The sequence below is a fragment of the Fistularia commersonii genome, chromosome 24, assembly GCF_037954325.1.
Source record: "Fistularia commersonii isolate RoL2024-O1a breed Wild chromosome 24, RoL_Fcom_v1.0, whole genome shotgun sequence".
NCBI classification, from domain to species: Eukaryota; Metazoa; Chordata; class Actinopteri; order Syngnathiformes; family Fistulariidae; genus Fistularia; species Fistularia commersonii.
The window spans coordinates 6872853-6886873 of NC_141307.1; positions in this window are offsets into that span (position 1 = coordinate 6872853).

Sequence of the window (14021 nt, forward strand, 5' to 3'; positions counted from 1 at the left end):
TTATTTACACTCTTTATCAAAAACGCTTCACCTCAGTGAGATAAACACTTTTTGACCGTATGGCTATATCTTTTTAAAATGTTGCAGGATCACAATGATTTTGACTTATATCATGCAGAATCAAGCCCTTTTCAACATATTTCAGCACCAGCATGCTGCTAGAATTGAATCTTTAGTTATTTACACTCTGTTGCAAAAAAGCTTCAACTCAGTGAGATAAACACTTTTTGACAATATGGCTATATCTTTTTAAAATGTTGCAGGATCACAATGATTTTGACTTATATTATGCAGAATCAAGCCCTTTTCAACATATTTCAGCACCAGCAAGCTGCTAGAAAGTAATCTTTAGTTATTTACACTCTTTATCAAAAACGCTTCAACTCAGTGAGATAAACACTTTTTGACCGTATGGCTATATCTTTTTAAAATGTTGCAGGATCACAATGATTTTGACTTATATTATGCAGAATCAAGCCCTTTTCAACATATTTCAGCACCAGCATGCTGCCAGAATTGAATCTTTAGTTATTTACACTCTTTATCAAAAACGCTTCACCTCAGTGAGATAAACACTTTTTGACCGTATGGCTATATCTTTTTAAAATGTTGCAAGATCACAATGATTTTGACTTATATTATGCAGAATCAAGCCCTTTTCAACAGATTTCAGCACCAGAAAGCTGCTAGAATTGAATCTTTAGTAATTGACACTCTTTATCAAAAACGCTTCAACTCAGTGAGATAAACATTTTTTGACCATATGGCTATATCTTTTTAAAATGTTGCAGGATCACAATGATTTTGACTTAAATTATGCAGAATCAAGCCCTTTTCAACATATTTCAGCACCAGCAAGCTGCTAGAATTGAATCTTTAGTTATTTACATTCTCTTGCAAAAAAGCTTCAACTCAGTGAGATAAACACTTTTTGACTGTATGGCTATATCTTTTCAAAATGTTGCAAGATTACAATGATTTTGACTTATATTATGCAGAATCAAGCCCTTTTCAAAATATTTAGGCACCAGCAAGCTGCTAGAATGGAATCTTTAGTTATTTACACTCTTTATCAAAAGCGCTTCAACTCAGTGAGATAAACACTTTTTGACTGTATGGCTATATCTTTTTAAAATGTTGCAGGATCACAATGATTTTGACTTATATTGTGCAGAATCAAGCCCTTTTCAACATATTTCAGCACCAGCAAGCTGCTTGAAAGGAATCTTTAGTTATTTACACTCTGTTGCAAAAAAGCTTCAACTCAGTGAGATAAACACTTTTTGACCATATGGCTATATCTTTTCAAAATGTTGTAGGATCACAATGATTTTGACTTATATTATGCAGAATCAAGCCCTTTTCAACATATTTCAGCACCAGGAAGCTGCTAGAAAGTAATCTGTAGTTATTTACACTCTTTATCAAAAACGCTTCAACTCAGTGAGATAAAGACTTTTTGACCGTATGGCCATATTTTTTCAAAATGTTGCAGGATCACAATGATTTTGACCTATATTATGCAGAATCCAGCCCTTTTCAACATATTTCAGCACCAGCAAGCTGCTAGAATTGAATCTTTAGTTATTTACACTCTGTTGCAAAAAAGCTTCAACTCAGTGAGATAAACACTTTTTGACAATATGGCTATATCTTTTTAAAATGTTGCAGGATCACAATGATTTTGACTTATATTGTGCAGAATCAAGCCCTTTTCAACATATTTCAGCACCAGCAAGCTGCTAGAATTGAATCTTTAGTTATTTACACTCTTTATCAAAAACGCTTCAACTCAGTGAGATAAACACTTTTTGACCGTATGGCTATATCTTTTTAAAATGTTGCAGGATCACAATGATTTTGACTTATATTATGCAGAATCAAGCCCTTTTCAACATATTTCAGCACCAGCATGCTGCCAGAATTGAATCTTTAGTTATTTACACTCTTTATCAAAAACGCTTCACCTCAGTGAGATAAACACTTTTTGACCGTATGGCTATATCTTTTTAAAATGTTGCAGGATCACAATGATTTTGACTTATATCATGCAGAATCAAGCCCTTTTCAACATATTTCAGCACCAGCATGCTGCTAGAATTGAATCTTTGGTTATTTACACTCTATCAAAAACGCTTCAACTCAGTGAGATAAACACTTTTTGACCGTATGGCTATATCTTTTTAAAATGTTGCAGGATCACAATGATTTTGACTTATATTATGCAGAATCAAGCCCTTTTCAACATATTTCAGCACCAGAAAGCTGCTAGAAAGGAATCTTTGGTTATTGACACTCTTTATCAAAAACGCTTCAACTCAGTGAGATAAACACTTTTTGACCATATGGCTATGTCTTTTTAAAATGTTGCAGGATCACAATGATTTTGACTTATATTATGCAGAATCAAGCCCTTTTCAACATATTTCAGCACCAGCGAGCTGCTAGAATTGAATCTTTAGTTATTTACACTCTGTTGCAAAAAAGCTTCAACTCAGTGAGATAAACACTTTTTGACTCTATGGCTATATCTTTTCAAAATGTTGCAAGATGACAATGATTTTGACTTATATTATGCAGAATCAAGCCCTTTTCAAAATATTTAGGCACCAGCAAGCTGCTAGAATGGAATCTTTAGTTATTTACACTCTTTATCAAAAACGCTTCACCTCAGTGAGATAAACACTTTTTGACCGTATGGCTATATCTTTTTAAAATGTTGCAGGATCACAATGATTTTGACTTATATCATGCAGAATCAAGCCCTTTTCAACATATTTCAGCACCAGCAAGCTGCTAGAATTGAATCTTTGGTTATTTACACTCTATCAAAAACGCTTCAACTCCGTGAGATAAACACTTTTTGACCGTATGGCTATATCTTTTGAAAATGTTGCAGGATCACAATGATTTTGACTTATATTATGCAGAATCAAGCCCTTTTCAACATATTTCAGCACCAGAAAGCTGCTAGAAAGGAATCTTTGGTTATTGACACTCTTTATCAAAAACGCTTCAACTCAGTGAGATAAACACTTTTTGACCATATGGCTATGTCTTTTTAAAATGTTGCAGGATCACAATGATTTTGACTTATATTATGCAGAATCAAGCCCTTTTCAACATATTTCAGCACCAGCGAGCTGCTAGAATTGAATCTTTAGTTATTTACACTCTGTTGCAAAAAAGCTTCAACTCAGTGAGATAAACACTTTTTGACTCTATGGCTATATCTTTTCAAAATGTTGCAAGATGACAATGATTTTGACTTATATTATGCAGAATCAAGCCCTTTTCAAAATATTTAGGCACCAGCAAGCTGCTAGAATGGAATCTTTAGTTATTTACACTCTTTATCAAAAGCGCTTCAACTCAGTGAGATAAACACTTTTTGACTGTATGGCTATATCTTTTTAAAATGTTGCAGGATCACAATGATTTTGACTTATATTATGCAGAATCAAGCCCTTTTCAACATATTTCAGCACCAGCAAGCTGCTAGAAAGGAATCTTTAGTTATTTACACTCTTTATCAAAAACGCTTCAACTCAGTGAGATAAAGACTTTTTGACCGTATGCCATATCTTTTCCAAATGTTGCAGGATCACAATGATTTTGACCTATATTATGCAGAATCAAGCCCTTTTCAACATATTTCAGCACCAGCAAGCTGCTAGAATGGAATCTTTAGTTATTTACACTCTGTTGCAAAAAAGCTTCAACTCAGTGAGATAAACACTTTTTGACCGTATGGCTATATCTTTTTAAAATGTTGCAGGATCACAATGATTTTGACTTATATTGTGCAAAATCAAGCCCTTTTCAACATATTTCAGCACCAGCAAGCTGCTAGAATTGAATCTTTAGTTATTTACACTCTTTATCAAAAACGCTTCAACTCAGTGAGATAAACACTTTTTGACCGTATGGCTATATCTTTTTAAAATGTTGCAGGATCACAATGATTTTGACTTATATTATGCAGAATCAAGCCCTTTTCAACATATTTCAGCACCAGCATGCTGCCAGAATTGAATCTTTAGTTATTTACACTCTTTATCAAAAACGCTTCAACTCAGTGAGATAAACACTTTTTGACCGTATGGCTATATCTTTTTAAAATGTTGCAGGATCACAATGATTTTGACTTATATTATGCAGAATCAAGCCCTTTTCAACATATTTCAGCACCAGCATGCTGCCAGAATTGAATCTTTAGTTATTTACACTCTTTATCAAAAACGCTTCACCTCAGTGAGATAAACACTTTTTGACCGTATGGCTATATCTTTTTAAAATGTTGCAGGATCACAATGATTTTGACTTATATTATGCAGATTCAAGCCCTTTTCAACAGATTTCAGCACCAGAAAGGTGCTAGAATTGAATCTTTAGTAATTGACACTCTTTATCAAAAACGCTTCAACTCAGTGAGATAAACACTTTTTGACCATATGGCTATATCTTTTTAAAATGTTGCAGGATCACAATGATTTTGACTTAAATTATGCAGAATCAAGCCCTTTTCAACATATTTCAGCACCAGCAAGCTGCTAGAATTGAATCTTTAGTTATTTACATTCTCTTGCAAAAAAGCTTCAACTCAGTGAGATAAACACTTTTTGACTGTATGGCTATATCTTTTCAAAATGTTGCAAGATTACAATGATTTTGACTTATATTATGCAGAATCAAGCCCTTTTCAAAATATTTCAGCACCAGCAAGCTGCTAGAATCGAATCTTTAGTTATTTACACTCTTTATCAAAAACGCTTCAACTCAGTGAGATAAACACTTTTTGACTGTATGGCTATATCTTTTTAAAATGTTGCAGGATCACAATGATTTTGACTTATATTTTGCAGAATCAAGCCCTTTTCAACATATTTCAGCACCAGCAAGCTGCTAGAATTGAATCTTTAGTTATTTACAATCTGTTGCAAAAAAGCTTCAACTCAGTGAGATAAACACTTTTTGACCGTATGGCTATATCTTTTTAAAATGTTGCAGGATCACAATGATTTTGACTTATATTATGCAGAATCAAGCCCTTTTCAACATATTTCAGCACCAGCGAGCTGCTAGAATTGAATCTTTAGTTATTTACACTCTGTTGCAAAAAAGCTTCAACTCAGTGAGATAAACACTTTTTGACTCTATGGCTATATCTTTTCAAAATGTTGCAAGATGACAATGATTTTGACTTATATTATGCAGAATCAAGCCCTTTTCAAAATATTTAGGCACCAGCAAGCTGCTAGAATGGAATCTTTAGTTATTTACACTCTTTATCAAAAACGCTTCACCTCAGTGAGATAAACACTTTTTGACCGTATGGCTATATCTTTTTAAAATGTTGCAGGATCACAATGATTTTGACTTATATCATGCAGAATCAAGCCCTTTTCAACATATTTCAGCACCAGCAAGCTGCTAGAATTGAATCTTTGGTTATTTACACTCTATCAAAAACGCTTCAACTCCGTGAGATAAACACTTTTTGACCGTATGGCTATATCTTTTGAAAATGTTGCAGGATCACAATGATTTTGACTTATATTATGCAGAATCAAGCCCTTTTCAACATATTTCAGCACCAGAAAGCTGCTAGAAAGGAATCTTTGGTTATTGACACTCTTTATCAAAAACGCTTCAACTCAGTGAGATAAACACTTTTTGACCATATGGCTATGTCTTTTTAAAATGTTGCAGGATCACAATGATTTTGACTTATATTATGCAGAATCAAGCCCTTTTCAACATATTTCAGCACCAGCGAGCTGCTAGAATTGAATCTTTAGTTATTTACACTCTGTTGCAAAAAAGCTTCAACTCAGTGAGATAAACACTTTTTGACTCTATGGCTATATCTTTTCAAAATGTTGCAAGATGACAATGATTTTGACTTATATTATGCAGAATCAAGCCCTTTTCAAAATATTTAGGCACCAGCAAGCTGCTAGAATGGAATCTTTAGTTATTTACACTCTTTATCAAAAGCGCTTCAACTCAGTGAGATAAACACTTTTTGACTGTATGGCTATATCTTTTTAAAATGTTGCAGGATCACAATGATTTTGACTTATATTATGCAGAATCAAGCCCTTTTCAACATATTTCAGCACCAGCAAGCTGCTAGAAAGGAATCTTTAGTTATTTACACTCTTTATCAAAAACGCTTCAACTCAGTGAGATAAAGACTTTTTGACCGTATGCCATATCTTTTCCAAATGTTGCAGGATCACAATGATTTTGACCTATATTATGCAGAATCAAGCCCTTTTCAACATATTTCAGCACCAGCAAGCTGCTAGAATGGAATCTTTAGTTATTTACACTCTGTTGCAAAAAAGCTTCAACTCAGTGAGATAAACACTTTTTGACAATATGGCTATATCTTTTTAAAATGTTGCAGGATCACAATGATTTTGACTTATATTGTGCAGAATCAAGCCCTTTTCAACATATTTCAGCACCAGCAAGCTGCTAGAATTGAATCTTTAGTTATTTACACTCTTTATCAAAAACGCTTCAACTCAGTGAGATAAACACTTTTTGACCGTATGGCTATATCTTTTTAAAATGTTGCAGGATCACAATGATTTTGACTTATATTATGCAGAATCAAGCCCTTTTCAACATATTTCAGCACCAGCATGCTGCCAGAATTGAATCTTTAGTTATTTACACTCTTTATCAAAAACGCTTCACCTCAGTGAGATAAACACTTTTTGACCGTATGGCTATATCTTTTTAAAATGTTGCAGGATCACAATGATTTTGACTTATATCATGCAGAATCAAGCCCTTTTCAACATATTTCAGCACCAGCATGCTGCTAGAATTGAATCTTTGGTTATTTACACTCTATCAAAAACGCTTCAACTCAGTGAGATAAACACTTTTTGACCGTATGGCTATATCTTTTTAAAATGTTGCAGGATCACAATGATTTTGACTTATATTATGCAGAATCAAGCCCTTTTCAACATATTTCAGCACCAGAAAGCTGCTAGAACGGAATCTTTGGTTATTGACACTCTTTATCAAAAACGCTTCAACTCAGTGAGATAAACACTTTTTGACCATATGGCTATGTCTTTTTAAAATGTTGCAGGATCACAATGATTTTGACTTATATTATGCAGAATCAAGCCCTTTTCAACATATTTCAGCACCAGCGAGCTGCTAGAATTGAATCTTTAGTTATTTACACTCTGTTGCAAAAAAGCTTCAACTCAGTGAGATAAACACTTTTTGACTCTATGGCTATATCTTTTCAAAATGTTGCAAGATGACAATGATTTTGACTTATATTATGCAGAATCAAGCCCTTTTCAAAATATTTAGGCACCAGCAAGCTGCTAGAATGGAATCTTTAGTTATTTACACTCTTTATCAAAAACGCTTCACCTCAGTGAGATAAACACTTTTTGACCGTATGGCTATATCTTTTTAAAATGTTGCAGGATCACAATGATTTTGACTTATATCATGCAGAATCAAGCCCTTTTCAACATATTTCAGCACCAGCAAGCTGCTAGAATTGAATCTTTGGTTATTTACACTCTATCAAAAACGCTTCAACTCCGTGAGATAAACACTTTTTGACCGTATGGCTATATCTTTTGAAAATGTTGCAGGATCACAATGATTTTGACTTATATTATGCAGAATCAAGCCCTTTTCAACATATTTCAGCACCAGAAAGCTGCTAGAAAGGAATCTTTGGTTATTGACACTCTTTATCAAAAACGCTTCAACTCAGTGAGATAAACACTTTTTGACCATATGGCTATGTCTTTTTAAAATGTTGCAGGATCACAATGATTTTGACTTATATTATGCAGAATCAAGCCCTTTTCAACATATTTCAGCACCAGCGAGCTGCTAGAATTGAATCTTTAGTTATTTACACTCTGTTGCAAAAAAGCTTCAACTCAGTGAGATAAACACTTTTTGACTCTATGGCTATATCTTTTCAAAATGTTGCAAGATGACAATGATTTTGACTTATATTATGCAGAATCAAGCCCTTTTCAAAATATTTAGGCACCAGCAAGCTGCTAGAATGGAATCTTTAGTTATTTACACTCTTTATCAAAAGCGCTTCAACTCAGTGAGATAAACACTTTTTGACTGTATGGCTATATCTTTTTAAAATGTTGCAGGATCACAATGATTTTGACTTATATTATGCAGAATCAAGCCCTTTTCAACATATTTCAGCACCAGCAAGCTGCTAGAAAGGAATCTTTAGTTATTTACACTCTTTATCAAAAACGCTTCAACTCAGTGAGATAAAGACTTTTTGACCGTATGCCATATCTTTTCCAAATGTTGCAGGATCACAATGATTTTGACCTATATTATGCAGAATCAAGCCCTTTTCAACATATTTCAGCACCAGCAAGCTGCTAGAATGGAATCTTTAGTTATTTACACTCTGTTGCAAAAAAGCTTCAACTCAGTGAGATAAACACTTTTTGACAATATGGCTATATCTTTTTAAAATGTTGCAGGATCACAATGATTTTGACTTATATTGTGCAGAATCAAGCCCTTTTCAACATATTTCAGCACCAGCAAGCTGCTAGAATTGAATCTTTAGTTATTTACACTCTTTATCAAAAACGCTTCAACTCAGTGAGATAAACACTTTTTGACCGTATGGCTATATCTTTTTAAAATGTTGCAGGATCACAATGATTTTGACTTATATTATGCAGAATCAAGCCCTTTTCAACATATTTCAGCACCAGCATGCTGCCAGAATTGAATCTTTAGTTATTTACACTCTTTATCAAAAACGCTTCACCTCAGTGAGATAAACACTTTTTGACCGTATGGCTATATCTTTTTAAAATGTTGCAGGATCACAATGATTTTGACTTATATTATGCAGAATCAAGCCCTTTTCAACAGATTTCAGCACCAGAAAGGTGCTAGAATTGAATCTTTAGTAATTGACACTCTTTATCAAAAACGCTTCAACTCAGTGAGATAAACACTTTTTGACCATATGGCTATATCTTTTTAAAATGTTGCAGGATCACAATGATTTTGACTTAAATTATGCAGAATCAAGCCCTTTTCAACATATTTCAGCACCAGCAAGCTGCTAGAATTGAATCTTTAGTTATTTACATTCTCTTGCAAAAAAGCTTCAACTCAGTGAGATAAACACTTTTTGACTGTATGGCTATATCTTTTCAAAATGTTGCAAGATTACAATGATTTTGACTTATATTATGCAGAATCAAGCCCTTTTCAAAATATTTCAGCACCAGCAAGCTGCTAGAATCGAATCTTTAGTTATTTACACTCTTTATCAAAAACGCTTCAACTCAGTGAGATAAACACTTTTTGACTGTATGGCTATATCTTTTTAAAATGTTGCAGGATCACAATGATTTTGACTTATATTTTGCAGAATCAAGCCCTTTTCAACATATTTCAGCACCAGCAAGCTGCTAGAATTGAATCTTTAGTTATTTACAATCTGTTGCAAAAAAGCTTCAACTCAGTGAGATAAACACTTTTTGACCGTATGGCTATATCTTTTTAAAATGTTGCAGGATCACAATGATTTTGACTTATATTATGCAGAATCAAGCCCTTTTCAACATATTTCAGCACCAGCAAGCTGCTAGAATTGAATGTTTAGTTATTTATACTCTGTTGCAGAAAAGCTTCAACTCAGTGAGATAAAAACTTTTTGACCATATGGCTATATCTTTTTAAAATGTTGCAGGATCACAATGATTTTGACCTATATTATGCAGAATCAAGCCCTTTTCAACATATTTCAGCACCAGCAAGCTCCTAGAATTGAATTTTTAGTTATTTACACTTTGTTGCAAAAAAGCTTCGACTCAGTGAGATAAACACTTTTTGACAATATGGCTATATCTTTTTAAAATGTTGCAGGATCACAATGATTTTGACATATATTGTGCAGAATCAAGCCCTTTTCAACATATTGCAGCTCCAGCAAGCTGCTAGAAAGGAATCTTTAGTTATTTACACTCTTTATCAAAAACGCTTCAACTCAGTGAGATAAACACTTTTTGACCATATGGCTATATCTTTTTAAAATGTTGCAGGATCACAATGATTTTGACTTATAGTGTGCAGAATCAAGCCCTTTTCAACATATTTCAGCACCAGCATGCTGCTAGAATTGAATCTTTAGTTATTTGCACTCTTTATCAAAAACGCTTCAACTCAGTGAGATAAACACTTTTTTACCGTATGGCTATATCTTTTTGAAATGTTGCAGGATCACAATGATTTTGACTTATATTATGCAGAATCAAGCCCTTTTCAACATATTTCAGCACCAGCAAGCTGCTAGAATTGAATCTTTAGTTACTTACACTCTGTTGCAAAAAAGCTTCAACTCAGTGAGATAAACACTTTTTGACTCTATGGCTATATCTTTTCAAAATGTTGCAAGATGACAATGATTTTGACTTATATTATGCAGAATCAAGCCCTTTTCAAAATATTTAGGCACCAGCAAGCTGCTAGAATGGAATCTTTAGTTATTTACACTCTATCAAAAGCGCTTCAAGTCAGTGAGATAAACACTTTTTGACTGTATGGCTATATCTTTTTTAAATGTATAGGATCACAATGATTTTGACTTATATTATGCAGAATCAAGCCCTTTTCAACATATTTCAGCACCAGCAAGCTGCTTGAAAGGAATCTTTAGTTATTTACACTCCGTTGCAAAAAAGCTTCAACTCAGTGAGATAAACACTTTTTGACCAGATGGCTTTATCTTTTTAAAATGTTGCAGGATCACAATGATTTTGACTTATATTTTGCAGAATCAAGCCCTTTTCAACATATTTCAGCACCAGCAAGCTGCTAGAATTGAATCTTTAGTTATTTACAATCTGTTGCAAAAAAGCTTCAACTCAGTGAGATAAACACTTTTTGACCGTATGGCTATATCTTTTTAAAATGTTGCAGGATCACAATGATTTTGACTTATATTATGCAGAATCAAGCCCTTTTCAACATATTTCAGCACCAGCAAGCTGCTAGAATTGAATGTTTAGTTATTTATACTCTGTTGCAGAAAAGCTTCAACTCAGTGAGATAAAAACTTTTTGACCATATGGCTATATCTTTTTAAAATGTTGCAGGATCACAATGATTTTGACCTATATTATGCAGAATCAAGCCCTTTTCAACATATTTCAGCACCAGCAAGCTCCTAGAATTGAATTTTTAGTTATTTACACTTTGTTGCAAAAAAGCTTCGACTCAGTGAGATAAACACTTTTTGACAATATGGCTATATCTTTTTAAAATGTTGCAGGATCACAATGATTTTGACATATATTGTGCAGAATCAAGCCCTTTTCAACATATTGCAGCTCCAGCAAGCTGCTAGAAAGGAATCTTTAGTTATTTACACTCTTTATCAAAAACGCTTCAACTCAGTGAGATAAACACTTTTTGACCATATGGCTATATCTTTTTAAAATGTTGCAGGATCACAATGATTTTGACTTATAGTGTGCAGAATCAAGCCCTTTTCAACATATTTCAGCACCAGCATGCTGCTAGAATTGAATCTTTAGTTATTTGCACTCTTTATCAAAAACGCTTCAACTCAGTGAGATAAACACTTTTTTACCGTATGGCTATATCTTTTTGAAATGTTGCAGGATCACAATGATTTTGACTTATATTATGCAGAATCAAGCCCTTTTCAACATATTTCAGCACCAGCAAGCTGCTAGAATTGAATCTTTAGTTACTTACACTCTGTTGCAAAAAAGCTTCAACTCAGTGAGATAAACACTTTTTGACTCTATGGCTATATCTTTTCAAAATGTTGCAAGATGACAATGATTTTGACTTATATTATGCAGAATCAAGCCCTTTTCAAAATATTTAGGCACCAGCAAGCTGCTAGAATGGAATCTTTAGTTATTTACACTCTATCAAAAGCGCTTCAAGTCAGTGAGATAAACACTTTTTGACTGTATGGCTATATCTTTTTTAAATGTATAGGATCACAATGATTTTGACTTATATTATGCAGAATCAAGCCCTTTTCAACATATTTCAGCACCAGCAAGCTGCTTGAAAGGAATCTTTAGTTATTTACACTCCGTTGCAAAAAAGCTTCAACTCAGTGAGATAAACACTTTTTGACCAGATGGCTTTATCTTTTTAAAATGTTGCAGGATCACAATGATTTTGACTTATATTATGCAGAATCAAGCCCTTTTCAACATATTTCAGCACCAGCAAGCTGTTAGAAAGGAATCTTTAGTTATTGACACTCTTTATCAAAAACGATTCAACTCAGTGAGATAAACACTTTTTGACCATATGGCTATATCTTTTTAAAATGTTGCAGGATCACAATGATTTTGACTTCTATTATGCAGAATCAAGCCCTTTTCAACATATTTCAGCACCAGCAAGCTGCTAGAATTGAATCTTTAGTTATTTACACTCTGTTGCAAAAAAGCTTCAACTCAGTGAGATAAACACTTTTTGACCATATGGCTTTATCTAGCTAAAATGTTGCAGGATCACAATGATTTTGACTTACATTATGCAGAATCAAGCCCTTTTCAACATATTTCAGCACCAGCATGCTGCCAGAATTGAATCTTTAGTTATTTAAAATTCTTTATCAAAAACGCTTCACCTCAGTGAGATAAACACTTTTTGACCGTATGGCTATATCTTTTTAAAATGTTGCAGGATCACAATGATTTTGACTTATATTATGCAGAATCGAGCCCTTTTCAACATATTTCAGCACCAGCATGCTGCCAGAATTGAATCTTTAGTTATTTACACTCTTTATCAAAAACGCTTCACCTCAGTGAGATAAACACTTTTTGACCGTATGGCTATATCTTTTTAAAATGTTGCAGGATCACAATGATTTTGACTTATATCATGCAGAATCAAGCCCTTTTCAACATATTTCAGCACCAGCATGCTGCTAGAATTGAATCTTTGGTTATTTACACTCTATCAAAAACGCTTCAACTCAGTGAGATAAACACTTTTTGACCGTATGGCTATATCTTTTTAAAATGTTGCAGGATCACAATGATTTTGACTTATATTATGCAGAATCAAGCCTTTTTCAACATATTTCAGTACCAGAAAGCTGCTAGAATGGAATCTTTAGTTGGTTATTGACACTCTTTATCAAAAACGCTTCAACTCAGTGAGATAAACACTTTTTGACCATATGGCTATGTCTTTTTAAAATGTTGCAGGATCACAATGATTTTGACTTATATTATGCAGAATCAAGCCCTTTTCAACATATTTCAGCACCAGCGAGCTGCTAGAATTGAATCTTTAGTTATTTACACTCTGTTGCAAAAAAGCTTCAACTCAGTGAGATAAACACTTTTTGACTCTATGGCTATATCTTTTCAAAATGTTGCAAGATGACAATGATTTTGACTTATATTATGCAGAATCAAGCCCTTTTCAAAATATTTAGGCACCAGCAAGCTGCTAGAATGGAATCTTTAGTTATTTACACTCTATCAAAAGCGCTTCAAGTCAGTGAGATAAACACTTTTTGACTGTATGGCTATATCTTTTTTAAATGTATAGGATCACAATGATTTTGACTTATATTATGCAGAATCAAGCCCTTTTCAACATATTTCAGCACCAGCAAGCTGCTTGAAAGGAATCTTTAGTTATTTACACTCCGTTGCAAAAAAGCTTCAACTCAGTGAGATAAACACTTTTTGACCAGATGGCTTTATCTTTTTAAAATGTTGCAGGATCACAATGATTTTGACTTATATTATGCAGAATCAAGCCCTTTTCAACATATTTCAGCACCAGCAAGCTGTTAGAAAGGAATCTTTAGTTATTGACACTCTTTATCAAAAACGATTCAACTCAGTGAGATAAACACTTTTTGACCATATGGCTATATCTTTTTAAAATGTTGCAGGATCACAATGATTTTGACTTCTATTATGCAGAATCAAGCCCTTTTCAAC